This window comes from Pseudorasbora parva, chromosome 13, assembly GCF_024679245.1.
Source record: "Pseudorasbora parva isolate DD20220531a chromosome 13, ASM2467924v1, whole genome shotgun sequence".
NCBI classification, from domain to species: domain Eukaryota; kingdom Metazoa; phylum Chordata; class Actinopteri; order Cypriniformes; family Gobionidae; genus Pseudorasbora; species Pseudorasbora parva.
Window position 1 is genome coordinate 14679479 of NC_090184.1, and position 27365 is coordinate 14706843.

A 27365-nucleotide genomic window follows, 5' to 3' on the forward strand; every position below is an offset into this window, starting at 1 on the left:
AGATTCATTGTCTTGTTGAAAGTTTGGCCCAGTCTGAGGTCTTGAGGATTCTGGAGAAGGTTTTCATTCAGGATATCCCTGTACTTGGCCACATTCATCTTTCTCTTGATTGCAACCAGTCATCCTGTCCCTACAGCTGAAATACACCCCGCAGCATGATGCTGCCACCACTATGCTTCACTGTTGGGACTGTATTGGACAGGGGATATTTTTCTCCACACATATCATTTAGAATTAAGGCCAAAAAGTTCTATATTGAAAATCTATGGCCTTCTGCTTTAAATATATAATAATAAATACGGTTATATATATATATATATATATATATATATATATATATATATATATATATATATATATATATATATATATATATATATATATATATATATATAGGTTGCTAGAGACCCTATACACTGTCTACAAAATATGAATTAGAAAATATTATTATTATTATTATTATTATTATTTTCTTATTATAATATTATGAATTGTTTGAGGTCTGGGAAGGTTGATGTCTAGCATAAAAAATGTAATGAGGGGTAGTGAATGATGTCCTGGATCAATAAAGACCCGGGGTATGCGTTTAAGTGTCTTGGCAACCTTTTATTTATTATGTATTTTTTAATAATTTTCTAATGCCTTCTATGTATAATTTTATTATGTTGCCCTTGAGACCCAGACGTTCAAATTATTAAAATTATTATAAAATAATATATACACATGAATTGCCAATTTCTTTGCATAAATTGAAAATGAATTTCAATTTATGCAAAGATTGACATAAAATTAGTATCACATACAATTCTATCTATCCAAGCCTTACATTTTCTTCTCTTTAATGTAATTTCCATTACTATCATTTCCATAACAGAATGATATTAATCACAATACATGTGGTAATGTTGTCTATGTAGGTGGAAATTTCTATGTGCGTACAGTTCTGAGATTATCTAGTAAATTAGGCAACTGAATTATAACTATGTTAACTTAAGGGTTGGGTGCTCCGTTTTGTAATTAGTGCCTAAAACAGGCATCTAGTTGGCTGGTTTGAGCTGGTTCACAATAGCACCTAAATGCTGTAGGGAGAGGAGGGTGGTTGTAACATGTCAACCTCACATACTGTTACTCACCCCAGTTGTTTTACAGAACAGTTTAGAAAAACATCTACGTGTTTTTTTTTTTTTTTTTTTTTGATTATCAGATTTGATACATCAGGCTTTTTTCTTTGCCCTATCATAGGAAAATACAGAGCTCATACTTGAGGATGAGTTTATTCAAACTGCTCAAACATATTTAATTTGGTGCAGATGCGGATATTTATATGGCCAAAAGGTAAAGTGGCATTCTGATAGCTTACAATAAATCAAATGAGATCTTTAACAGTATACCAGACTAATTACTTGCATGCAAAATGCTTACAAATATAAGTTATCACTCTATATCTCTTAGTAGGATGATATTTAAATGCTTAGTTTTATAATAAAGCTAGTTTTTTAATGCAATGCAATGCAATACAATTAATGATTAGGAGATTTGTAAATAAATGTTCCTCAAAAGCCTGATGAATATTTCATATTCATATTTGAACTTGAAAGATTATGTATGGTTCAGTTCAGTTCAGTCTTTATTCATTTCCCGAAAAAGCAATTTGGTTGCAGCAAACAAGCATACACATAAAAACATAACACAGTGTCACACACACACACACACACACACACACACACACACACACACACACACACACACACACACACACACACACACACACACACACACACACCTATACGGGTTTATGTGGTTTATGAGGACACTTCAGCCCAAACCAGTTTTTTGGTGTATTACAGGGACACCCCTTTCCACTTGCTCTACAGTGATGTGGAGGGTATCAAAAATTTTGTTTTGAGCCAAACAACACAGATTTCTCTTCAGAATTTGTATACACACAACACAACTTATAATATTACCACCTGACAATATACATAATTATGAGGACACATAATTAAGTGTCTAAGCCCCGCCTATGACAAAAAACGAAATTATAAGGACAGTGGATACACAACACACATAAATGACATTAATGTGTATTAGAGGGACAAACATGAATTAATGGGACATTGCAATACACAAACACAAACGTGAAGGCATTGTGCATTAAAAGGACACACCTGATTTATGAGGACAAATGAACACAGTACTGAGACTGCAAACACATCCACACCTGTGGGTCATACTCCAACACACAACCATTCTAAACTATGATATTCTGATATCTGAATATGCAACTATGTCTTTTACACTGTACTGCTATTTGTGTGATCACATGACCTTTAAACAGACATGAGGACATACGACAGTGCACACCTTCAGAGAACAAGAAGTTTATTAGTGCTCGTTTACAACATTACAGCTGTTGCCCTGACAATATTACATAAATCACAAGATACTTAAAACCTCTCATAAACATAATTAACAAAAATTGCTGAAAATAAATTAAAGGGTCCCCCCTCATGTTTTTTTCTAAACCTGTATGAGATTCTTTCTTCTGCTGAACACAAAGGAAGATATTTTGAAGAATGTGGGTGAGCAGACGGGTGACGGTAGCCATGAGTTCAATAGCACAGAAAAAACACTTCGGCAGACAATTTCAACATCCCTTTAAAGCTTTCAACAGAAGTTTAAGACATAGCCATACATTTGAACAAAACAGAATAAACAGCAGCGGCAACAGAAGAAAAAACAAACATGGGTAACACTTTATAATAACGTTCAGTTATAAGTTTAGATGATGAACTAAATCATTTACAAAACATAACTATACATTCATTAATGATTAATAAGTGATATGCTAACCATTAACAAATGTGCTGTTTATTATCAAAACAGATCAATAGTAGATGTTTGAGTTATTAGATGATGTACTATAATTAACACTTAAACATTATTGGAGTATTTATGTCAAACTTGTTTTAGTGTCATCTCAAACAATGGCTAATCTTGAACAAATGATGAACAGACTATTAGTAAATGATCAGTAATGTATTGATGAATCCAAGTTTTCAGCTGGTGTGTGTTCAACTGCACACACATGCTAAAGCAGCATCATTGAGAAGAGCCGTTCCAGTCAGGGGACTGCAGTGTGTTCTGAATCTCTGCAGTCCTCTGTGTGGGATCTGGGATAATGTGAAGCGGTTTAATGTCCTCTGACACACACATCAGGTGATGAGCAGAAGTGTCAGAGGTCGAACCCTCACCGGTCAGCACTTACACTAGTGTTCAACACCTACTACAGGTGATGTGGAACTCATTTACAACTCTTTCTGCATCCCCTAATCTAAAGTGTACACTACAATTGTATACACATCACTTGTATATGAATATATGGTATAGCATTCCACTAAAAATGAATGAATGTATTAACCAATAACTTATAAATTACTTATAACTGAATTAACAAAACAGTCATAAAATGTTAGCATACTACTAAGTCATTTATGAATGTCATGTTTTGTAAATGATTAGTTCATCATTATCTAATAACTTATAAGTGACTTATAACTGAACATTATTATAAAGTGTTACCAAACATTTAGCAAGTTTCATGTAAGCGATAATCCCTGATTCCTGACAAAGGCTCGCTGTTTTGCTGAAGCCGGACGCTCTGCAGTTTACCCGGTGAACTGTGCTCAGTTCTGCAGACTCCGCTGGAGGCCATATCTGCCGTTTTCTTCTTGCCTCGCCCCTTCAGAAGATTCAAGAATCCCTACAAAAGAGGAAAACAGATTCTTTAACCCATGGGGTGAAAACCACTTCCTTTCCTCCCAACTCGTCCCACTGTCCTCACCCTCATCTTTAGTCTAGAACTGATTAATAATCGGAGACAAAAGTGATGGGCTGCTGTTTGTTAAATACTTGTGTTTGTTGTGTGTGTGTGTGTGTGTGGCCTACACCTGGGTTATGAGGACGTGTTTTGTGAGGACACGTGACTTATGAGGACATTATCATAAGATGATGTTCCTGATGTTTTACTTGACTGAAGAACCTCAGTGTTGTGTGTGTGTGTGGCTTACACCTGGGTTATGAGGACACATGATTTATGAGGACATTATCATAAGATGATGTTCCTGATGTTTGACTTGACTGAAGAACTTCAGTGTTGTGTGTGTATGTGTGTGTGTGTGGCTTACACCTGGGTTATGAGGACACATGATTTATGAGGACATTATCATGAGATCATGTTCCTGATGTTTGGCCTGACTGAAGAAACTCAGTGTTGTGTGTGTGTGGCTTACACCTGGGTTATGAGGACACATGATTTATGAGGACATTATCATAAGATGATGTTCCTGATGTTTGACCTGACTGAAGAACCTCAGTGTTGTGTGTGTGTGTGTGTGGCTTACACCTGGGTTATGAGGACACATGATTTATGAGGACATTATCATAAGATGATGTTCCTGATGTTTGGCCTGACTGAAGAACCTTAGTGTTGTGTGTGTGTGTGTGTGTGTGTGGCTTACACCTGGGTTATAAGGACACATGATTTATGAGGACATTATCATAAGATGATGTTCCTGATGTTTGGCCTGACTGAAGAACCTCAGTGTTGTGTGTGTGTGTGTGGCTTACACCTGGGTTATGAGGACACGTGATTTATGAGGACATTCTCATAAGATGATGTTCCTGATGTTTGACCTGACTGAAGAACCTCAGTGTTGTGTGTGTGTGTGTGTGGCTTACACCTGGGTTATGAGGACACATGATTTATGAGGACATTATCATAAGATGATGTTCCTGATGTTTGGCCTGACTGAAGAACCACAGTGTTGTGTGTGTGTGTGTGTGTGGCTTACACCTGGGTTATGAGGACACATGATTTATAAGGACATTCTCATAAGATGATGTTCCTGATGTCTGACTTGACTGAAGAACCTTAGTGTTGTGTGTGTGTGTGTGTGTGTGTGGCTTACACCTGGGTTATAAGGACACATGATTTATGAGGACATTCTCATAAGATGATGTTCCTGATGTTTGACCTGACTGAAGAACCTCAGTGTTGTGTGTGTGTGTGTGTGGCTTACACCTGGGTTATGAGGACACATGATTTATGAGGACATTATCATAAGATGATGTTCCTGATGTTTGGCCTGACTGAAGAACCTTAGTGTTGTGTGTGTGTGTGTGTGTGTGTGTGGCTTACACCTGGGTTATGAGGACACATGATTTATAAGGACATTATCATAAGATGATGTTCCTGATGTTTGGCCTGACTGAAGAACCTCAGTGTTGTGTGTGTGTGTGTGTGTGGCTTACACCTGGGTTATGAGGACACATGATTTATGAGGACATTATCATAAGATGATGTTCCTGATGTTTGGCCTGACTGAAGAACCTTAGTGTTGTGTGTGTGTGTGTGTGTGTGTGTGGCTTACACCTGGGTTATAAGGACACATGATTTATGAGGACATTATCATAAGATGATGTTCCTGATGTTTGGCCTGACTGAAGAACCTCAGTGTTGTGTGTGTGTGTGTGGCTTACACCTGGGTTATGAGGACACGTGATTTATGAGGACATTATCATAAGATGATGTTCCTGATGTTTGGCCTGACTGAAGAACCTCAGTGTTGTGTGTGTGTGTGTGTGTGGCTTACACCTGGGTTATGAGGACACGTGATTTATAAGGACATTCTCATAAGATGATGTTCCTGATGTCTGACTTGACTGAAGAACCTTAGTGTTGTGTGTGTGTGTGTGTGTGTGTGTGGCTTACACCTGGGTTATAAGGACACATGATTTATGAGGACATTCTCATAAGATGATGTTCCTGATGTTTGACTTGACTGAAGAATTCCAGTGTTGTGTGTGTGTGTGTGTGTGTGTGTGGCTTACACCTGGGTTATGAGGACACGTGATTTATGAGGACATTATCATAAGATGATGTTCCTGATGTTTGACTTGACTGAAGAACCCCAGTGTATGTGTGTGTATGTGTGTGTGTGGCTTACACCTGGGTTATGAGGACACATGATTTATGAGGACTTTATCATAAGATGATGTTCCTGATGTTTGACCTGACTGAAGAACCTCAGTGTTGTGTGTGTGTGTGTGTGGCTTACACCTGGGTTATGAGGACACATGATTTATGAGGACATTATCATAAGATGATGTTCCTGATGTTTGACCTGACTGAAGAACCTCAGTGTTGTGTGTGTGTGTGTGGCTTACACCTGGGTTATGAGGACACGTGATTTATGAGGACATTATCATAAGATGATGTTCCTGATGTTTGACTTGACTGAAGAACCCCGGTTTTGTGTGTGTATGTGTGTGTGTGTGGCTTACACCTGGGTTATGAGGACACATGATTTATGAGGACATTATCATAAGATGATGTTCCTGATGTTTGACTTGACTGAAGAACCTCAGTTTTGTGTGTGTGTGTGTGTGGCTTATACCTGGGTTATGAGGACACATGATTTATGAGGACATTATCATAAGATGATGTTCCTGATGTTTGACTTGACTGAAGAACCCCGGTTTTGTGTGTGTATGTGTGTGTGTGTGTGGCTTACACCTGGGTTATGAGGACACATGATTTATGAGGACATTATCATAAGATGATGTTCCTGATGTTTGGCCTGACTGAAGAACCTCAGTGTTGTGTGTGTGTGTGGCTTACACCTGGGTTATGAGGACACATGATTTATGAGGACATTATCATAAGATGATGTTCCTGATGTTTGACTTGATTGAAGAACCTCAGTGTTGTGTGTGTGAGTGTGTGTGTGTGGCTTACACCTGGGTTATGAGGACACATGATTTATGAGGACATTATCATAAGATGATGTTCCTGATGTTTGACTTGACTGAAGAACCCCAGTGTTGTGTGTGTATGTGTGTGTGTGGCTTACACCTGGGTTATGAGGACACATGATTTATAAGGACATTCTCATAAGATGATGTTCCTGATGTTTGACCTGACTGAAGAACCTCAGTGTTGTGTGTGTGTGTGTGGCTTACACCTGGGTTATGAGGACACATGATTTATGAGGACATTCTCATAAGACGATGTTCCTGATGTTAGACTTGACTGAAGAACCCCAGTGTTGTGTGTGTATGTGTGTGTGTGTGGCTTACACCTGGGTTATGAGGACACATGATTTATGAGGACATTCTCATAAGACGATGTTCCTGATGTTAGACTTGACTGAAGAACCTCAGTTTTGTGTGTGTGTGTGTGTGTGGCTTACACCTGGGTTATGAGGACACATGATTTATGAGGACATTATCATAAGATGATGTTCCTGATGTTTGACCTGACTGAAGAACCTCAGTGTTGTGTGGGTGTGTGGCTTACACATGGGTTATGAGGACACGTGATTTATGAGGACATTATCATAAGATGATGTTCCTGATGTTTGACTTGACTGAAGAACCCCGGTTTTGTGTGTGTATGTGTGTGTGTGTGGCTTACACCTGGGTTATGAGGACACATGATTTATGAGGACATTATCATAAGATGATGTTCCTGATGTTTGACTTGACTGAAGAACCTCAGTTTTGTGTGTGTGTGTGTGTGGCTTACACCTGGGTTATGAGGACACATGATTTATGAGGACATTATCATAAGATGATGTTCCTGATGTTTGACTTGACTGAAGAACCCCGGTTTTGTGTGTGTATGTGTGTGTGTGTGTGGCTTACACCTGGGTTATGAGGACACATGATTTATAAGGACATTCTCATAAGATGATGTTCCTGATGTTTGGCCTGACTGAAGAACCTCAGTGTTGTGTGTGTGTGTGTGTGGCTTACACCTGGGTTATGAGGACACATGATTTATGAGGACATTATCATAAGATGATGTTCCTGATGTTTGGCCTGACTGAAGAACCTTAGTGTTGTGTGTGTGTGGCTTACACCTGGGTTATGAGGACACGTGATTTATGAGGACATTATCATAAGATGATGTTCCTGATGTTTGACTTGATTGAAGAACCTCAGTGTTGTGTGTGTGAGTGTGTGTGTGTGGCTTACACCTGGGTTATGAGAACACATGATTTATGAGGACATTATCATAAGATGATGTTCCTGATGTTTGACTTGATTGAAGAACCTCAGTGTTGTGTGTGTGTGTGTGTGTGTGTGGCTTACACCTGGGTTATGAGGACACGTGTTTTGTGAGGACATTATCATAAGATGATGTTCCTGATGTTTGACTTGACTGAAGAACCCCAGTGTTGTGTGTGTATGTGTGTGTGTGTGGCTTACACCTGGGTTATGAGGACACATGATTTATGAGGACATTATCATAAGATGATGTTCCTGATGTTTGACTTGACTGAAGAACCCCAGTGTTGTGTGTGTATGTGTGTGTGTGTGGCTTACACCTGGGTTATGAGGACACATGATTTATAAGGACATTCTCATAAGATGATGTTCCTGATGTTTGACCTGACTGAAGAACCTCAGTGTTGTGTGTGTGTGTGTGTGGCTTACACCTGGGTTATGAGGACACATGATTTATGAGGACATTATCATAAGATGATGTTCCTGATGTTTGACTTGACTGAAGAACCTCAGTTGTGTGTGTGTGTGTGTGGCTTACACCTGGGTTATGAGGACACATGATTTATGAGGACATTATCATAAAATTATGTTTCTGATGTTTGACCTGACTGAAGAACCTCAGTGTTGTGTGTGTGTGTGTGTGTGTGGCTTACACCTGGGTTGTGAGGACACGTGATTTATGAGGACATCATCATAAGATGATGTTCCTGATGTTTGACTTGACTGAAGAACCTCAGTGTTGTGTGCGTGTGTGGCTTACACCTAGGTTGTGAGGACACGTGATTTATGAGGACATTATCATAAGATGATGTTCCTGATGTTTGACTTGACTGAAGAACCCCAGTGTTGTGTGTGTGTGGCTTACACCTGGGTTATGAGGACACGTAATTACGGGGATATGGAATAACACACTTGAACACAACTCATGGTTGACTCAAAGTGCTGTCCAATACACATGAAGACAAACATAATAGAAAGAGAACACAAACAATACAGTAGATAAGTTATACCTGGTTAAAAGCTAACCCTAACCCTAATTATATGTAGTAAAAAGTTACAGTTAACCTCTAGTCTGGCTAACTCTGACCCTGATCATAACAGAAGTAGGTAGTAAAAAGTTATAGTTAACCTCTAGTCTGGCTAACCCTGACCCTGATCATAACAGAAGTAGGTAGTAAAAGTTATAGTTAACCTCTAGTCTGGCTAACCCTAACCCTGATCATAACAGAAGTAGGTAGTAAAAGTTATAGTAGACCTCTAGTCTGGCTAACCCTGACCCTGATCATAACAGAAGTAGGTAGTAAAAGTTATAGTTAACCTCTAGTCTGGCTAACCCTGACCCTGATCATAACAGAAGTAGGTAGTAAAAGTTATAGTAGACCTATAGTCTGACTAACCCTAACCCTGATCATGACAGAAGTAGGTAGTAAAAGTTATAGTTAACCTCTAGTCTGGCTAACCCTAACCCTGATCATAACCGAAGTAGGTAGTAAAAGTTATTGTTAACCTCTAGTCTGGCTAACCCTAATCCCGATCATAACAGAAGTAGGTAGTAAAAGTTATAGTAGACCTCTAGTCTGGCTAACCCTGACCCTGATCATAACAGAAGTAGGTAGTAAAAGTTATAGTAGACCTCTAGTCTGGCTAACCCTAACCCTGATCATAACAGAAGTAGGTAGTAAAAGTTATAGTTAACCTCTAGTCTGGCTAACCCTAACCCTGATCATAACAGAAGTAGGTAGTAAAAGTTATAGTAGACCTATAGTCTGGCTAACCCTAACCCTGATCATGACAGAAGTAGGTAGTAAAAGTTATAGTTAACCTCTAGTCTGGCTAACCCTGACCCTGATCATAACAGAAGTAGGTAGTAAAAGTTATAGTTAACCTCTAGTCTGGCTAACCCTGACCCTGATCATAACAGAAGTAGGTAGTAAAAGTTATAGTAGACCTATAGTCTGACTAACCCTAACCCTGATCATGACAGAAGTAGGTAGTAAAAGTTATAGTTAACCTCTAGTCTGGCTAACCCTAACCCTGATCATAACCGAAGTAGGTAGTAAAAGTTATTGTTAACCTCTAGTCTGGCTAACCCTAATCCCGATCATAACAGAAGTAGGTAGTAAAAGTTATAGTAGACCTCTAGTCTGGCTAACCCTGACCCTGATCATAACAGAAGTAGGTAGTAAAAGTTATAGTAGACCTCTAGTCTGGCTAACCCTAACCCTGATCATAACAGAAGTAGGTAGTAAAAGTTATAGTTAACCTCTAGTCTGGCTAACCCTAACCCTGATCATAACAGAAGTAGGTAGTAAAAGTTATAGTAGACCTATAGTCTGGCTAACCCTAACCCTGATCATGACAGAAGTAGGTAGTAAAAGTTATAGTTAACCTCTAGTCTGGCTAACCCTAACCCTGATCATAACCGAAGTAGGTAGTAAAAGTTATAGTAGACCTATAGTCTGGCTAACCCTAACCCTGATCATGACAGAAGTAGGTAGTAAAAGTTATAGTTAACCTCTAGTCTGGCTAACCCTAACCCTGATCATAACCGAAGTAGGTAGTAAAAGTTATTGTTAACCTCTAGTCTGGCTAACCCTAATCCTGATCATAACAGAAGTAGGTAGTAAAAGTTATAGTTAACCTCTAGTCTGGCTAACCCTGACCCTGATCATGACAGAAGTAGGTAGTAAAAGTTATAGTTAACCTCTAGTCTGGCTAACCCTAACCCTGATCATAACCGAAGTAGGTAGTAAAAGTTATTGTTAACCTCTAGTCTGGCTAACCCTAATCCTGATCATAACAGAAGTAGGTAGTAAAAGTTATAGTTAACCTCTAGTCTGGCTAACCCTGACCCTGATCATAACAGAAGTAGGTAGTAAAAGTTATAGTTAACCTCTAGTCTGGCTAACCCTAACCCTGATCATAACAGAAGTAGGTAGTAAAAGTTATCGTTAACCTCTAGTCTGGCTAACCCTGACCCTGATCATGACAGAAGTAGGTAGTAAAAGTTATAGTTTACCTCTAGTCTGGCTAACCCTAACCCTGATCATAACAGAAGTAGGTAGTAAAAGTTATCGTTAACCTCTAGTCTGGCTAACCCTGACCCTGATCATAACAGAAGTAGGTAGTAAAAGTTATAGTTAACCTCTAGTCTGGCTAACGCTAACCCTGATCATAACAGAAGTAGGTAGTAAAAGTTATCGTTAACCTCTAGTCTGGCTAACCCTAACCCTGATCATAACAGAAGTAGGTAGTAAAAGTTATCGTTAACCTCTAGTCTGGCTAACCCTGACCCTGATCATAACAGAAGTAGGTAGTAAAAGTTATAGTTAACCTCTAGTCTGGCTAACCCTAACCCTGATCATAACAGAAGTAGGTAGTAAAAGTTATCGTTAACCTATAGTCCGGCGGCCCGCCACATTCTAATCTGCCCCGATTTTACCAGATTTTAGTTTGACTGACAGATGCTTTGCCAAAGCAATTGAGTAAAACACAACTTCAAAGAAACTGAAAAAAAAATATGTTTGGTTTATTATGAAACTGATAATGAACCAAAAATTAAATTTTTTACATTGCTGAAATGAAATAAGTATTCTGTTTCTACATATTTATGTAAAAGAGAAGCGCACACTTTGCTCATGCAAACAGCTTCTGATCTGGTGTTTTCAGCGTATCAGGTCACAGTAACACACACACACAACACTGAGGTTCTTCAGTCAAGTCAAACATCAGGAACATCATCTTATGAGAATGTCCTCACCAATCATGTGTCCTCATAACCCAGGTGTAAGCCACACACACACAACACTGGGGTTCTTCAGTCAAGTCAAACATCAGGAACATCATCTTATGATAATGTCCTCATAAATCATGTGTCCTCATAACCCAGGTGTAAGCCACACACACACACACAACACTGAGGTTCTTCAGTCAGGTCAAACATCAGGAACATCATCTTATGATAATGTCCTTATAAATCATGTGTCCTCACAACCCAGGTGTAAGCCACACACACACATACACACACAACACTGAGGTTCTTCAGTCAGGTCAAACATCAGGAACATCATCTTATGAGAATGTCCTTATAAATCATGTGTCCTCACAACCCAGGTGTAAGCCACACACACACACACACACAACACTGGGGTTCTTCAGTCAAGTCAAACATCAGGAACATCATCTTATGAGAATGTCCTCATAAATCATGTGTCCTCATAACCCAGGTGTAAGCCACACACACACACACACACACACAACACTGAGGTTCTTCAGTCAAGTCAAACATCAGGAACATCATCTTATGAGAATGTCCTCATAAATCATGTGTCCTCATAACCCAGGTGTAAGCCACACACACACACACAACACTGAGGTTCTTCAGTCAAGTCAAACATCAGGAACATCATCTTATGAGAATGTCCTCATAAATCATGTGTCCTCACAACCCAGGTGTAAGCCACACACACACACACACACACAACACTGAGGTTCTTCAGTCAAGTCAGACATCAGGAACATCTTCTTATGATAAGGTCCTCACAAAACGTGTAAGCCACACACACCTGACATACTGTGATGCATTTAAAGTCAGGAACATTACCTTGGATAATATGAATCTTTAAAATAATCTTACAAATGCTAAATAGGTTATGTAAAGTTTACAGTACCGTGCATTTCCTTGGCCACTCAGAATCGCCGTAATTGTGTGATATCTTCACCAGGACAGATGCTCCTTACAGCAAATAGGCAAACGTGAAGTTTTTCTATCCACACGGATCGTCTTCATCCAGTTGTTTGGATTCATATGTTCAGAGATTACAAGTCATCCAAAGGGAACTGTCATCTCGGGCTGATCAACACTAAATAAATGACAATTCAACTTTCAATTAAGAATTCTTATTCCTGTTAGACACAAAAAAAGACAATATCAGTGATGAAAATCTAATATCATCAAATATATTCTTTGTGATCACCAATCATTTAATAGTTTAATAGCGTTTGGTATTAAGATGTGTTTTGGACAATCGGATCAAAAGTGGATGATGCTCAACACAGGTGTAAATGGGGTTTAAAACATTTTGAGCTTGTCAACTTTCAACCACTTCCAGAAGTTGGAAAACTCATTCGACCAGATTGCTTTCGTAGTGTAACGTCTGTGTGGTTGAATGTGTTCGAACAGTCACAAAAGACTGCCTGCTCTCCGCTGAATGACCTAATGTGGAAACTAGAGATGCTTCGATACCAGTATCGGTATCAGCCCAAAATACCAGAGAAAGATGAAATAAATGCATCTAATTAACAGAATATTAAACAAAATTAAATATCCATACTATAGCTGCTGTGCACAAGCTGATGAGTGAAACACGCAGAGTGGATTGAGCTGACGTTTTTCACAGACATCGCTGAAAATTATGGCCCATAATTACACAGACTTCTGTTTCATGCACTTGACTGCTAACCCACTCACCAGGACACATTTGGATTAAAAATACATTGTATATGCAAATAAAAAAAGGTTGAAGGTTACATTACATTTTAATATAAGATGTAAAATTTTTATTTGACATAAGAAGACACAGATATGACAGTTAATACATTTAAAAATACTGTTCACCTCTGGCTTTGTTGATCAGTTATTTTAGGGTTTTGATCTTCTCTTGAGTCTTTGACTAGGCTAGGCATTAAGGGTGTGAACCTACACTGGTCTCACGGTTCGGTTCGATTCGATTATGATTATCATGCCATCGATTCGGTTCGATAACACGATTCAGCACACTGCACTGACGATGCACTTCATCCTCATGTATATAATTTTGTCAGTCAGTTATATGAACTGAACCTTTTATTTTACCTGCTCAAAGAAAACACACTTCTTTAATGTATCAAACATGAAACAAAACGTAAAAACATAAAACGTTTTGTGACCAAATGTAAATAAATCGTTTTGATAAATCAGATATATCTAATCTGTAAAAATGCATGAAATGACCAGGTGTAAACATGCCCTTTAAGAACTCGAACGTTGATATAATTAGATTTTTGGCTGAGCTGGGTCCACCTTGTCACTGACAGGCGTTAACAGCTCACGATGAAAATGGCTAACGTGGTTTCTCAAGTTAGTGGTATTACCCCATGCACATTTTATTTGTGCGTGACATAATTTACACACAGCATGTGTGTTCTCCAGGTCGTGCTTACCAGGTTGTTCAAAAAATCCGAAATGTGCCCAGATGTTTGCTTTTAAAATAGTTGGAGCATTTTTAACTACTCACACTCGTGTCTCGCCTCCCTCTGCCTTTATATGCTACCGCGACAATGCACATACACGACAAATGATGGCAGAAAAGCGACAGTACATTATAATAGGTTATGGTCTATTACTGAACTGATACCGAATCGTCCTTGTCTGCATCGCGATGCATCAAAAAAACAAATAATTTCGACAGCCCAACTAGGCATGTTTCCTATTAATTGTCCTAGGAACCTCTAAGTTTATTTTAATTTTTGTGTATTTTGTATTACTCTATAATGTTGTAGTTGAAGGTTATTTAAAAATATACAAAACAGGCCAAAAGTTTGGACACGCTACTATTTGTAATGTTTTTGAAAGAAGTTTCTTCTGCTCATCAAGCCTGCATTTATTTGATCAAAAATACAGAACAAAAATTAATATTGTGATATATTATTACAATTTAAAATATTTGTTTTTCAATGTATTCTACTTTAAATGATCATTTATTTCTGTGATCAAAGCTGATTTTTCAGGATGGTTCCTCCAGTCTTCAGTGATCATGATCCTTCAGAAATCATTCTCATATTCTAATTTATTATGAGTGTTGGAAACAGTTCTGCTGACTAATATATTTGATGAATAAAAGGTTCAAAAGAACTGCATTTATTCAAAATAAAAACATATTTTCAAATAATATAAATCTCCTTTACTATCACTTTTTATCAATTTAACACATCCTTGCTGAATAAAATTATTGATTTATTAAAAAAAAGAAATAAAAAATGACTGACCCCAAATGACTGACCAGTATTGTATACAGTTGTTACAAACGATTTCTATTTTTAAAACATTTGCTTCTTTTTTTTATTTTTATTTTTTTTACTTTTTATTCATCAAAGTATTATAAAAACATATCACAGGTTATGAAATAATATTAGTCAGCAGAACTGTTTCCAACACTCATAATGAATCCTCATCTGAGAATGATTTCTGAAGGATCATGATCACTGAAGACTGGAGGAATGATCCGGAAAATACAGCTCTGATCACAGAAATAAATCATCATTTAAAGTAGAATAAATTGAAAAACAAATATTTTAAATTGTAATAATATATCACAATATTAATTTTTTTCTGTATTTTTGATCAAATAAATGCAGGGTTGATGAGCAGAAGAAACTTCTTTCAAAAACATTACAAATAGTAATGTGTCCAAACTTTTGGCCTGTACTATATATATATTGAGCCCTGCAAATATAGGGAGTTACTTTCAAGTCCTGCCTCTTTTGTTATAAAATTAAGTTGTTATGGGGAAAAATAATGTCTAAAATAAAGTCTGGCCCACCAGGAATTTCAATGGGCCCACCCTGCATCTCAAAGCTGGAGCCGGGCCTGTGATACAGCAATAGCATGAACAGTGGAAGTAACTGTAGCTCCTATAATACAGTTTAACAGGCATAATTAGGCATGCAAATAACTGAAGGATATCTATTTGCTAAGCCAACTCAATTTGATTCATATTCTTTTGGTTTCTCTATTCATTATTTTTAAAAATGAAAAATGCAATGAAAATACAAGTTATTGGTACTATTGGTAAGTTGGAAGTTCGTTCTGGAAAAGTGGTATCAGTTCAGTTCTAGCGTAAACATTACAGGACGTGTGCAAGACAGTCAGCTAATTACCCAAGTTACCCAAGAGAAAAAACGTAGAGCACAATGTTCTCTCTCACCATTTCTTGATTTCTGACACATTCACAGTGTTCGGCTGGTCTCCGGTCACGTTCATGTGTAAATTGCGTGAGATAATTTTTGTCCATTAGAACAAAAGACCCGAAAAAGCCCATACATTTACTCACCCATACACCCTCCCTTTGAAGAAACCAGGACAGAAGTGGTTGAAAATGAATAAAAGAGACTGACTAAAACACCAAGTGTAAACGGGAATGTGTGTCCCTCATCTACTTGAGATCCGATCGACCAAAACGCATCTTAATACCAGGTGTAAATTAGGGATGCACAATTTATTGCCACCATATCGTTATCATCCAATAAATGGACATTATTAATGTTAACGTTATCAATCCGATATGAAAATTATGCCGATATATATAAGCTGATAGATCATGTAATTTTCCTTCAGCCGAGACACTTCAGATGCGTAGTATTCATCATGATGGTTTTGAATTGCTTGATATGATTGGAATCACTTTTTTTTAAATGTAATGTAAGGGGGGGCTTACATTAGCTTACATTGTTGCAGCCATTAAAATAGTTCAGTTTTGTTTTTAATGTCAAAGTAGTTATATTTTGTTTCGTTTCATTGTTAAGTTAATTTAGAAAAATGTTTAGAGCAATTTTTTGTTTGTTAAATTAAAGTTTACATTTTTTTAAGTGACGACCAAGCGGCCAGTGGCCAACAGTGAGTAAAACGCATGTTTAATCAATTTAGCCTCTCAAATCAACTATTGACTTGTCTTGCCTATAATAAAATCCATAGATTTAAAACACTTCAAGTATCACAATGTTAGTTAATTTAGCCTACTATAATATTACCTCCACATTAAAAAGGCATTTTTGACGAGCTGAGGCAGGCTGATGCTGCTCGCAACGGCACTCACAAACAAAACGAGCTAAACAATCTAAACAAATACAAAAATAAAAGAACATGCAGTTTGTATTATACCTTACACCTCTGCAAAATGAATATAAATCAGATCTTAAATTCCCACGGTATAGCCTATATTTAACGGAGTTCACAGCAACGAAAGCAAAAGATTCAAGATGCATTTTATTCAGCAGCTCAAAGACCGCAAAATGAAAGAGCGAAGCACTGGTAAGATCATTTATTAATTTTTATTGAAGATGATTGTGTTTTTGAGCATCTAAGACTTAGACTACGACTATTTGCGTTGGCTTGCTTTACCCTTTTGCGGCGATGCGTGTTGCAGCTCCATCATATCTATCTGACTACAACCTATAGCCCATAACACGCTCTCACACACATTTATTATTTTAACCATTTGCCAGGAGTAAAATTTACACGTGGTTTAAGATACCTGGTCAGAGAAAATGAATGAAGAAATCATTTGTAAAAAGGCCCTAACTCTAGCAGCTGCTGAAGAAACGCGCGCTGCTGCTGGCGCTGGACTCTTTAACCCTGAGCGAGCATGTCTTGACAGTCGAGTAAGCTATCATGGTCTCATGATGTTTCCACCAGTGCAGCACATCTCATTGTTCCTTTTAATTAATCAAATAAATATAAAACAAATGAGAAGCCTAAAAAGGTCCGAAGCCCGGCCCACATTTAGGTATGACGTGAAAATTAGCCCGAAGTCCGGCCCTAGGGGCGTAAAAAAGTCGGGCTCTGCTCTAGTGTGAATCTAGGTTCTATTGTTGAGCTATACTGTATGTTCTGCTGTTTGCACAATAAAATAAAAACGTGAAAAAAGTATTTTTAACGGGTCACAGATACTCGTCGGTTGTATTTTTATGTAATGCTAATTCAATGTTATAATCTTATCAGTTAACTGTTAATAATCGATTAATAAGCATCGCTTGTCGGTCGGGAAAATTAACCGAAATGAGCATCCCTAGTAGAGAGGTTTATATAAAGGGGTTTGAGTGATCAATTATCAGTATTTACATTTCTCTCCGATATGGCAGGAAATTAATGTGGAGGATTTGAACTGTGAAGATGATTGACGGCAGTTTAAACTGTGATATGATGCACATAAGTAAGCAACAGAGTCCGTTAAAGATAATAAAGTAGTATGTCCCAAAACTTGCATACTCTTCTGCTACACACTCAAAAGGATATACTTTTGTTCACAAAAAGAGTATACTTTTAGGACGTAGTATAAGTAGGCGAATTGGGACGCAGCGTATGTCTTTTGGAATTAAAGTGCGCAGTGAACTGCCTTGAAACTCGAGCTGGCGCCGGCTGTTCTTCCCTGCCAAAAAACAGAATGGGTCACGTGACCTCCAGAGCTCTATAGGATGCGTTTGGTTCAGTTAATTAACGTTGGAGTAAAGCGCTTTATAGTACCGTTGATCATCTTTAGCTTCAGCATGTACTGCTCAAACAGTGATGCACAACATTAATAACTACTGGGACTGTCCTATACATAACATTACACTAAGAACACTCTTGTAATAAAATGCTGTTAATTCTTTGGGATTAGATGTTGTGTTTCAGTGCGTTGTTGCAGAAGGGCAATTCTACAACAGGAGTTACACAGATTAGCATGTAACTTAGTCAAAGCTTCACTTGAGCATTTGCGTAATTTTTTGCAGATATAAGCAATATAGCGTGTTTCATTGAGTTAATAACCCGCAGCACATCATTGTACGAGTGATCATCTTAATCTTTAGCGCACGCTCTGTAGCAATGCACAACATTAATAACATATGATTGGGGTTGTCATATTACATTATAATAGTATACACTAATGTAATAAGTTGTAAAGTCTTCGGGTTTAGTTGTTGTGTTTCATAGGAAGAGCGCTATTCTGACTACATAACTTAGATCATCTGTGTGTGATTTTGTGCAAATATAAGTTGCAATACCATGTTGATTTTGTTCAAATATCTGCATTATCGTATACAGGATGTGTTCTGTTGAGTAAATAACCTGGTAGCGACGTGGAGACTTATCCATGGCACATGCATTTTGATTCTTTATAGCCTAAGTCATGCTGGCCAATGACTTGTTTGCATTATTTAGTTTTTTTTTTTTGTTAGGCAGTGGGTGTTTTTGGTAACACTTTACAATGAGGTCTCATTTGTTAATGCATTAACTAACATGAACTAATATAAAGCAATAACCTTTGTTAATGGTAGTTATGTTGAATGAAAATGTTGAGATTAACATGAACTAAGGTTCATAAATCCTGTAGAAGCATTATTCATTCATTGGTGGATCATGTTAACTGATGATAATAAAATCAAACCTTATTGTAAAGTGGTACAATTTGTTTTATTATACAGAATTGGCCATAGGAGTGTAAAACTAATTTTAAAAGTTAAGGAATCTTACACTAGTACAAACTGTACTCCATATGTTTGATTTATGTTAAAGTGTTTGGGATATGGCTTTTTTTTTATGGTGAGCCTTTAGTTTTTGTAATCAGGTGCTCAAAGTATATAAAAATTTGTATTTAGGTATAGGTCAATATATTGGTTATTTATATCGGCTTTCTGATATAAATAATTATCATTATCGGGCAAAATGTTCATATCGGTGCATCCCTATTGTAAACAAGGCCATAATTACAAACTTACATACACATCAAACACTTACCAGAGGAGTTTTCCATCATAATGAAGCTCAAAGACGAACACTTTCAGAGCGTCATAAAGATATGTTCTTTGCCTCCGCTCTCATTCTTCTTTGCTTATGAGTCTTGTCTGTATTCCAGCAGGAAATCTGCCTTCTCAAACTCAGTACAACTGAACAACAGAAGAAAAACATCACTGTAAACAACATATGTATCTGGCACAGCTTTATTAAACAAAATATTTTCACATAAACTTAGCTCTATCAGACCATTCTCTCTTCTGAAGGGAAAACTGTACAGCCTCCTCCAGCGCATTATCTGATGTGTCTGCTGTCATAAAGAAAAACATCTATAATTATGACCATTGCATTTAATTTAACATTATTCAGCAAGATTGTTTTCATTATAAACATTAATACTTACAGTTCTATTGGTACAGAGTATATTTTATTACATTCAGGAGGAATAAAAGCATATATTGATTTCCTAGTTTCTTAAAAATGATAATAATAGTAACTTTAAACTGAGCTAACATCAAACTACAGTACTATTTACAGTAGCATGTCAGGATACTTTATCCCCTTCACAGATTGTAGTCATGACAACGCATTGTTACGATGGCTAGACTGATGTATGTGCTCAAAATAAGTTATTTACAATTATATTGGAATCTAAAACAAGTTAAATATGACAAGCATCTCTGATTCTCTCCTTACAGTCTGGGATCAGAATGACTCTATGCTAGCCCCGTTAGCATCAGGTGCTAGTTGCTTTCTGACTGTAAAACGAGCAGAAAATACCTTATAAAACACACACAAACAAGCCAAAATGAGCCACAAGCGATTAAACAGCAGATTAACTTACCTTTCTTTTAATAGTTGCTTCAAACAGGTCCAAATCACAGAAGTTTTCTCAGGTGGTTTCAATCCGGTCCAAACAGGAAATTAACCGATTATATGATATTATAATATATTTAAGGATTACATTTCATCGAGGGATCACTCTACGTTAAAAAATATATTTGACAGTTCATCAATTGTAGACAATAATGCTTAAATAATGAGTAAATTACATAAATCCACTTGTATAAGGAAACTAGATGTACACACTGGGTCTGAGAAATTCCGACATTATGAGGACTTCAGGCGGTCAGCCAATCAGAAGCTCCGATTCCTTACACGAGAGTGAATATTTATGAGGGGTGCAGTACCGCAGACCCACGTCCAGGGGCGCTGTCTCGATACACAGCTGATACACAAAATCAGGTCTATGTGAATTATAAGGACTTTAGCTGAAATTCTGGATTTTAGCTCCCCCTATGTATAGAAACACTTCTACACTGTTAGAATTATGAGGACATCGGCCCTGTCCTCATAATTCAAAATGTCCTCATAATGTGGCGTGTATTCAGGTGAAATGTCCCCGTAATACACATAGGCGCACACACACACACACACACACACACACACACACACACACACACACACAGGGGAAAAAAGGGTACAAAATACATTTACCTAGAACTTTACAGCTGAGGGGACAAAGGAATTTTTAAACCTATTTGTTTTACTCCACACAGTTCTATACCGGCTACCAGACGGGCGAAGATGAAACTCAGAAAACAAAGGATTAGAAACATCTAACAAAATGTTCTCGGCTTTACCCAAAGCCTGTCTACTTGTTAACTTGTTAATCGTTCAGGTGACAAAAGGCATGAATATTGTCAACATTTTTTTTCCAGTAAAGTTTTGATCATGTTGATCATTTAGACGCCTTAGAAATTTTAATATCACAGAGACTGCAGCCTATTTGGAGTTTATAACACAGACCTCCTTTACTTGGTTTTACAGCCACCAGTGACTAATTACTATAATTCTCTTCAGATGTTTTTCTTCTGCACTGCTGTAAAGTACTGTTAAAGATATAGGTTAACCAAGGCACTTGGTGTGGGTATTCCCTTGTGATGGAGGCCCCGTAGAAGGGCAGAGGGCTCTTATCTCTGTCTGTGTGGGAGGTGATTAGCTGGGTGTCTGACAGCTTGTTGGGTTCTCCGGACTCCAACTCCGCCTGTGGTTCAACCGTGATAATTATCCACCAAATGGGACCAAACCAGCATGTCCACCTCAGTGTGTCGACTGCGCCTCATTGCAGTATTAGTGTGTAAGTGTGTCAATGGCACTTTTCAGCATAAAAACTGAACCACTCTAAGCTGTGGGAAGCATTAATAATTGTCAATGAATCGACCACATCCTGCTTAAGCTGTTTTTGGTGTCCCGCGCTCTAACCTGATAGCCCTCTATGTAGCCGCATTGTTTGTTTTACAAACGTGCCCTTTTATGGCCTGCACTTATAGGCTACTGCTGAATTATTTCCTCAGTGTTTTCCTATTACAAGCCCCAAATGATTACAAGTCCCTTATGAAAATACACACTCAAATGGACACATTCTCGGGCTTAGTCCTACATTTTTCAAACATATAGTTTGTGGTGCTGGCCCCTTCATTTTATCAGTACACTAAGTACAATTACGCAACTGTTCCGGTCCTCCAATCTGATTAGCCATTCCAAGACTGCTGATATTTAGATGTTTCGCTGTTTGTGTCATCAGCTTGTCTTTGTTTGCATCATTCTAGACTAGAGTACAGCGGAGTGGAAGTGTTTTTGTTGTTGTTGTTGTTTTTTATTTAGGGCTGTCAAAGTTAATATGTTACATTAATAAATTCATTAAATACACTAATCAGCCATAACACTATGACAACCTTCCTATTGTGTTGGTCCACCCAAACAGCCTTGACCTGTCTAAGCATTTGGAGAAATTTCGGGAATGAGGCCACATTTGGAGGCCAACACCTTAAACTCGTTGTGCTTCTCAAACCATTCCTGATCCATTTTTGCTTTTGGCCGGGCACATTATCCTGCTGAAAGAGGCCACAGCCACCAGGCAATACCATGGGTGTACATGCTCTGTAACAATGTTTAGGTAGGTGGTACATCCAGATGGATGACAGGACCCAACGATTGCCCAAAGCATCACACTGCCTCCGCCAGCTTGCCTTCTTCCCATAGTGCATCCTGGTGCCATGTGTTCCCCAGGTAAGTGACACACACGCACCCGGCCATCCTCATCATGTAAAAGAAAACATGATTCATCAGACAAGGGGTTCTTCCATTGTGCCGTGGTCCAGTTCTAATGGTCAGTGTTGGCGCTTTTGGCGGTGGACAGGGGTCAGCATGGGCACCCTGACTGTTCTGCGGCTATGCTGCCCCCTAAGCAACAAACTGCCGTACACTGTGTATTCTGACACCTTTCAATCAACCTGCATTAACTTTTTGAGAATTTTGAGCTACAGTAGCTCGTCTGTTTGATCGGACCACACGGGCCAGCCTTCTCTCCCCATGTGCATTAATGAGCCTTGGCCATGTCACTGGTTCACCAGTGCATCACTTTTAATAGATACTGACCACTGCAGACCGGGAACACCCCACAAGAGCTGCAGTTTTGGAGATGTCTAGCCATCACAATTTGGCCCTTGTCAAACTAGCTCAAATTCTTATGCTTGCCCATTTTTCCTGCTTCTACGCAAAATGTTCACTTGCTGCCTGAATATATCCCACCTACATTTACATTTACATTTAATCATTTAGCAGACGCTTTTATCTAAAGCGACTTACAAAAAAGGGTAGAGCAATAGAAGCAATGAAACAAACAAGGCCAACAACCTGTAAGAGCTGTAAAAAGTCTCAGTTAACATTACATTACACATTACACAAACTTTTTTTTTTTTGGGCAAACAAAAAATTTAAATAGATAGTTAAGTACTAACAGGTGTCGTGGTCAAGAGATAATCCATGTTATTCACTCAGCCTGATGCCTTATCAGTGTGTGTTGTAATGCATAATTTATTGACATATTAAAAACCAACTCAGCATATACAGTAGTTTATACTGTATATGCCTAGCTCTAGGAAAATATATGTTGTTGTCATCTATTTAAATGTTCTTAAAACAAATTGTTAACAATTTTGTATTCATATTACGTAATTGTGCTTGGAGTCAATTGTTTTATTTGTGATAACGCACAAACAGTTTTGACCAGGCTGTCATGCAAAGAAATTATGAACGCATTTAAAACTTTTTTTAATAAAATAATAATAATAATAATAATACAAATAAAAATAAATAATAATAATAATAATAATAATAATAATAATAATAATAATAATAATAATAATAAACTTATTATTTAATAACTTATGTTGTCATTGTATGCATTTTCCTGTGAGCTTTTTGTTTTTCTATGAATTTTTTATTTTAAAAAATTTGCATAGTAAAATAAAACCTGAAGCTGTAATTCCGTGGGGGGAACTTTTTTCAGTTTATCTTTCACAATTTGTATCTTTCTTTGTAAATAAAATATATACAATATTGTTTAAAGTTTTTAATTTTTAAAGGCTTTTCTTTTTTTCGAAATTATAATGCATCACATTTATTTTCAACACTGATGATAATAATAATATAAAAAATTCAGCACCAAATTAAGTGATGGCTGAAAATGTTAAGCTTTGCCATCAAAGGAATGAATTACATTTTAAAATGTTTTAAATTTGTAACAATAGGTTACCAATGTCAATATTTTAGATTATATATGTATTTTATGTATAATATTTTTTATATTAATTGCCATATATATAATGTATACATTCAAAGAGCAAGATTATTCTCAGGGAGCTTTGGAAACTTCCGACACAGTTTCCCTGGCATTATTTGTGCTATATTTGTCTAGTGTTCATGGGCAGAGCAGGGTTTGTTATCTTTGCTTCACCTTAGGTCTAGCTTACTCTCCGCTGTGTGTTTTGTCTGGTTTGTTTTGATTGTTTGAATCAGTGTGAGGTCCCTTCAACAGAATCTAAATAGACATCAGCATGTTATTCCTAGACCCGTTTATTTTATTGCAATAGTAAGACTGTTAAGCAACACTGCATGTATAGTAATTCGGTCAAGCGTACGCATAGCCGAGAGTGGAAATGTTTTTGCCTTCCGTTTGGTAGGGATTCAGTTTTGGTGTACAGCGATGATCTCTGGCGCCGGCTCCTGCATGCTGTAATGAGCTTTCAGAGTTGCTGATTGCAGATAAGCTTCCAAAAAAGAGGGGAAAAAAATTCAGTGAGGGGCAGAAACAAATACAAGAAAAGGGCCAATGTTCCAAGATAATTTGTATTTGATTTTATATAATTAAATGATTTGCAGATTAGATGCACATCATCCATCTTGGCCTTTGCAGAATTGTCGTCAATCACAGGAATAAATTACATTTTAAAATATGTTAACATAAGATGCACAATAACCGGCCAAGCAGAATTGTCATCAACCTACCCCATACCCTAGTTCTACCACTCTTTGGATGGCTTGTGTTCATACAAACCTCAAACTTTATTGGAGTGCACATGGACCGTAACCCAAACCACGTTCATGCAGACTCGCTAGCATGCATTCCTAGTACAACAGACACTGGTCTTCACCAAAAGCTTCTCATGGCCTGTGGTCTTCTAATACACGCAAGTGTTTTCACAGCTAACTCCAATATGGGCCAAGAATAGGCCCATGGGAACTCCATGGCTTGCTGTGTTTTGCTTGAAAAGATCTGAACCTGCAGCCACAGGAATGCAGCCCTGCTGGTTAACGCTTCAGCAGCATCCAGGAGACAGTGGAGAAGAGATGGGAAAGGTGAAAAAAGGGAGAGTTTAAAAAAACCATGTCAAGTTGAAGGACATCATGGCAAAAGCTCTGTTTAGACAGAGGAGCAAAAAGGAAGAGAGACGGCGAGAGAGACAGTGAGTATGACTGATTGCATCTGCCCGCTTTACTTTGCAGCGGTACATTGCTCGCATTTCAAAACAGTAGATGCAGGCGCAAGACGCAAGCATGGACATGTTTCTGTGCTTCTGCTGTTAAAAATGGATTTTTAGTTTTCTGTTAATCCTCTTCAGCCCTAAACCACAGAATTTGTGTGATATTTTTAGATTATTAGTTTACCAGTCTGTCTCTACCCCTTTCTTTCTCTGATATTAGGGAAAAAACTGTCCCTTTAAGACACTGACATTTGTTCTGTAACCATGCCAGCCAATATTCATGAAGTAGAATAAACTGTTTGATTTTTCATATAGCTGATTATTAATCTATTGAATGTTACATTAATTGCTGTCTTTCAGATCTAGAAATGATTTTGGATATTGTTGGATATTGGATATTGTTGATTGTTGTCATTTATCCTACAATACATTAACACTTAGACATCCTGTTATATAACATCTATGTGATGTAAAAGATAATGTGATTCATCACCTTCTTCCACTGCTCCGTGGTCCAGTTCTGATGCTCACGTGCGCCCACAGTTCACTCTTTTGGCAGTGAACAGGGGTCAGCATGTGTACCCTGACTGGTCTGCGGCCATGCAGCCCCATATGCAACAAACTGCGATGCACTATATATTCTGACACCTTTCTATCAGAACCAGCATTTCCAGCATCACCTTCTTGAGCACTCTAAGCTACAGTATCTCATCTGTTTGATCAGACAACACGGGCCAGCTTTCGCTCGTTTCAGTCAGTTTCAGTCAATCTCATTTCAATCTTGAGTACCTATAGAGTAGTATTGCATCCTTCATATCTCCGAAAAGTCTTTAGTTTTATTATATTTATAAAAGAAATATAGGCTGTACCGAGTCTTTCCGGAAAAAAACGAGCGCCTGGAGGCGTATCGTGTGGGCGGAGCTAAAGAATGACGAGTGCGAACAAAGCGGTGACGTCCTCAAGCGTGGAGGAACCCATGGCTATCGATCTCAGCTAATAGATATATGATCCAGAATCAAATTCGGAGGCTGAAATAAATTGAACAGGAGAAACAGCAACAGCAGGACGTCCGTCTCTGTGGTATGTACTGGATTTAGTCAACATTTGTGTGTTTTTTCTCGCAGTTTATGAGGACATGATTCGGTTTATGGACTATTGTATGCAACTAAACCTTAGCAGTAGCAAGCAAAACGGTTTTGCACGTCAGACTAGTGTAACGTTATACATAGAACAACAATGGAGTAACCGTTAGCGCATTTGAATGACGAAGCACCCGATCGTGCCGTTTACTGATGTTTACTCACGTGATGATAGCCAACAGCACAGACATTTGAAGCAGTTTTACTCACCGGCTGCTTCCAAAGCAGGACTGAACCTTTATCGCTGGGACCGCTCCGTCAAAAACATACTTCTTTGGTAACTGTTGATTTTGTGAAGTCCTGTGACAGCAGTGACCGTGGAAATCCACTTTGCGACGCGACTGAAGCGATGTTGTGAAGCTTCCCGTCATTTCTGCGTTCAAATCGGTTCAAATGCAGCGCTGCCTTCCCGGAATGCTGTGCTGAAGCGTTGAAGTCTCTTGATGTCACCCATAGGAATAAAGTGGAGCGCGGCGCGGACTATAACGACGACTGGATCTGCACCTGAGAGAGTGTTTATGGGCGTTCATTACGGCCCATACAAGGACCTTCCGCTCTATTACCGTCAAGCCGACCCATACTCAAAAAAAAACTCTCCGAAACTTGTGAGAAACCGGAAGGAGTATTTTTGACACAGAAATACTCCATCAAACGTCCAACATTAGTTTTTGAAACTTTGTCTATGTTTAGGATGGGAATCCAAGTCTTTAACAGTGTAAAAAGCTCAGTATTCATGAAACAGCATTTCACCCCCCCTTTAATAGATACTGACCACTGCAGACCGAGAACACCCCA

At 38.0% G+C, this 27365-nt stretch overlaps 1 long non-coding RNA gene across 2 annotated transcripts; it reads right to left on the minus strand.

The window, feature by feature from the left end:
* Nucleotides 1-2400: 2400 nt before the first annotated feature.
* On the minus strand, nt 2401-21044 carry LOC137038093 (uncharacterized). 2 transcript variants are annotated; one of them, XR_010897374.1, is made up of 5 exons: nt 20448-21044; nt 19853-19913; nt 19607-19755; nt 12744-12935; nt 2401-3763 (listed from the first exon to the last, which is right to left on the minus strand). It is a non-coding gene; the product is annotated as an uncharacterized lncRNA (long non-coding RNA). The 2 variants fall into 2 exon arrangements; XR_010897373.1 differs by having other exon boundaries at nt 12744-12978.
* Nucleotides 21045-27365: the final 6321 nt, after the last annotated feature.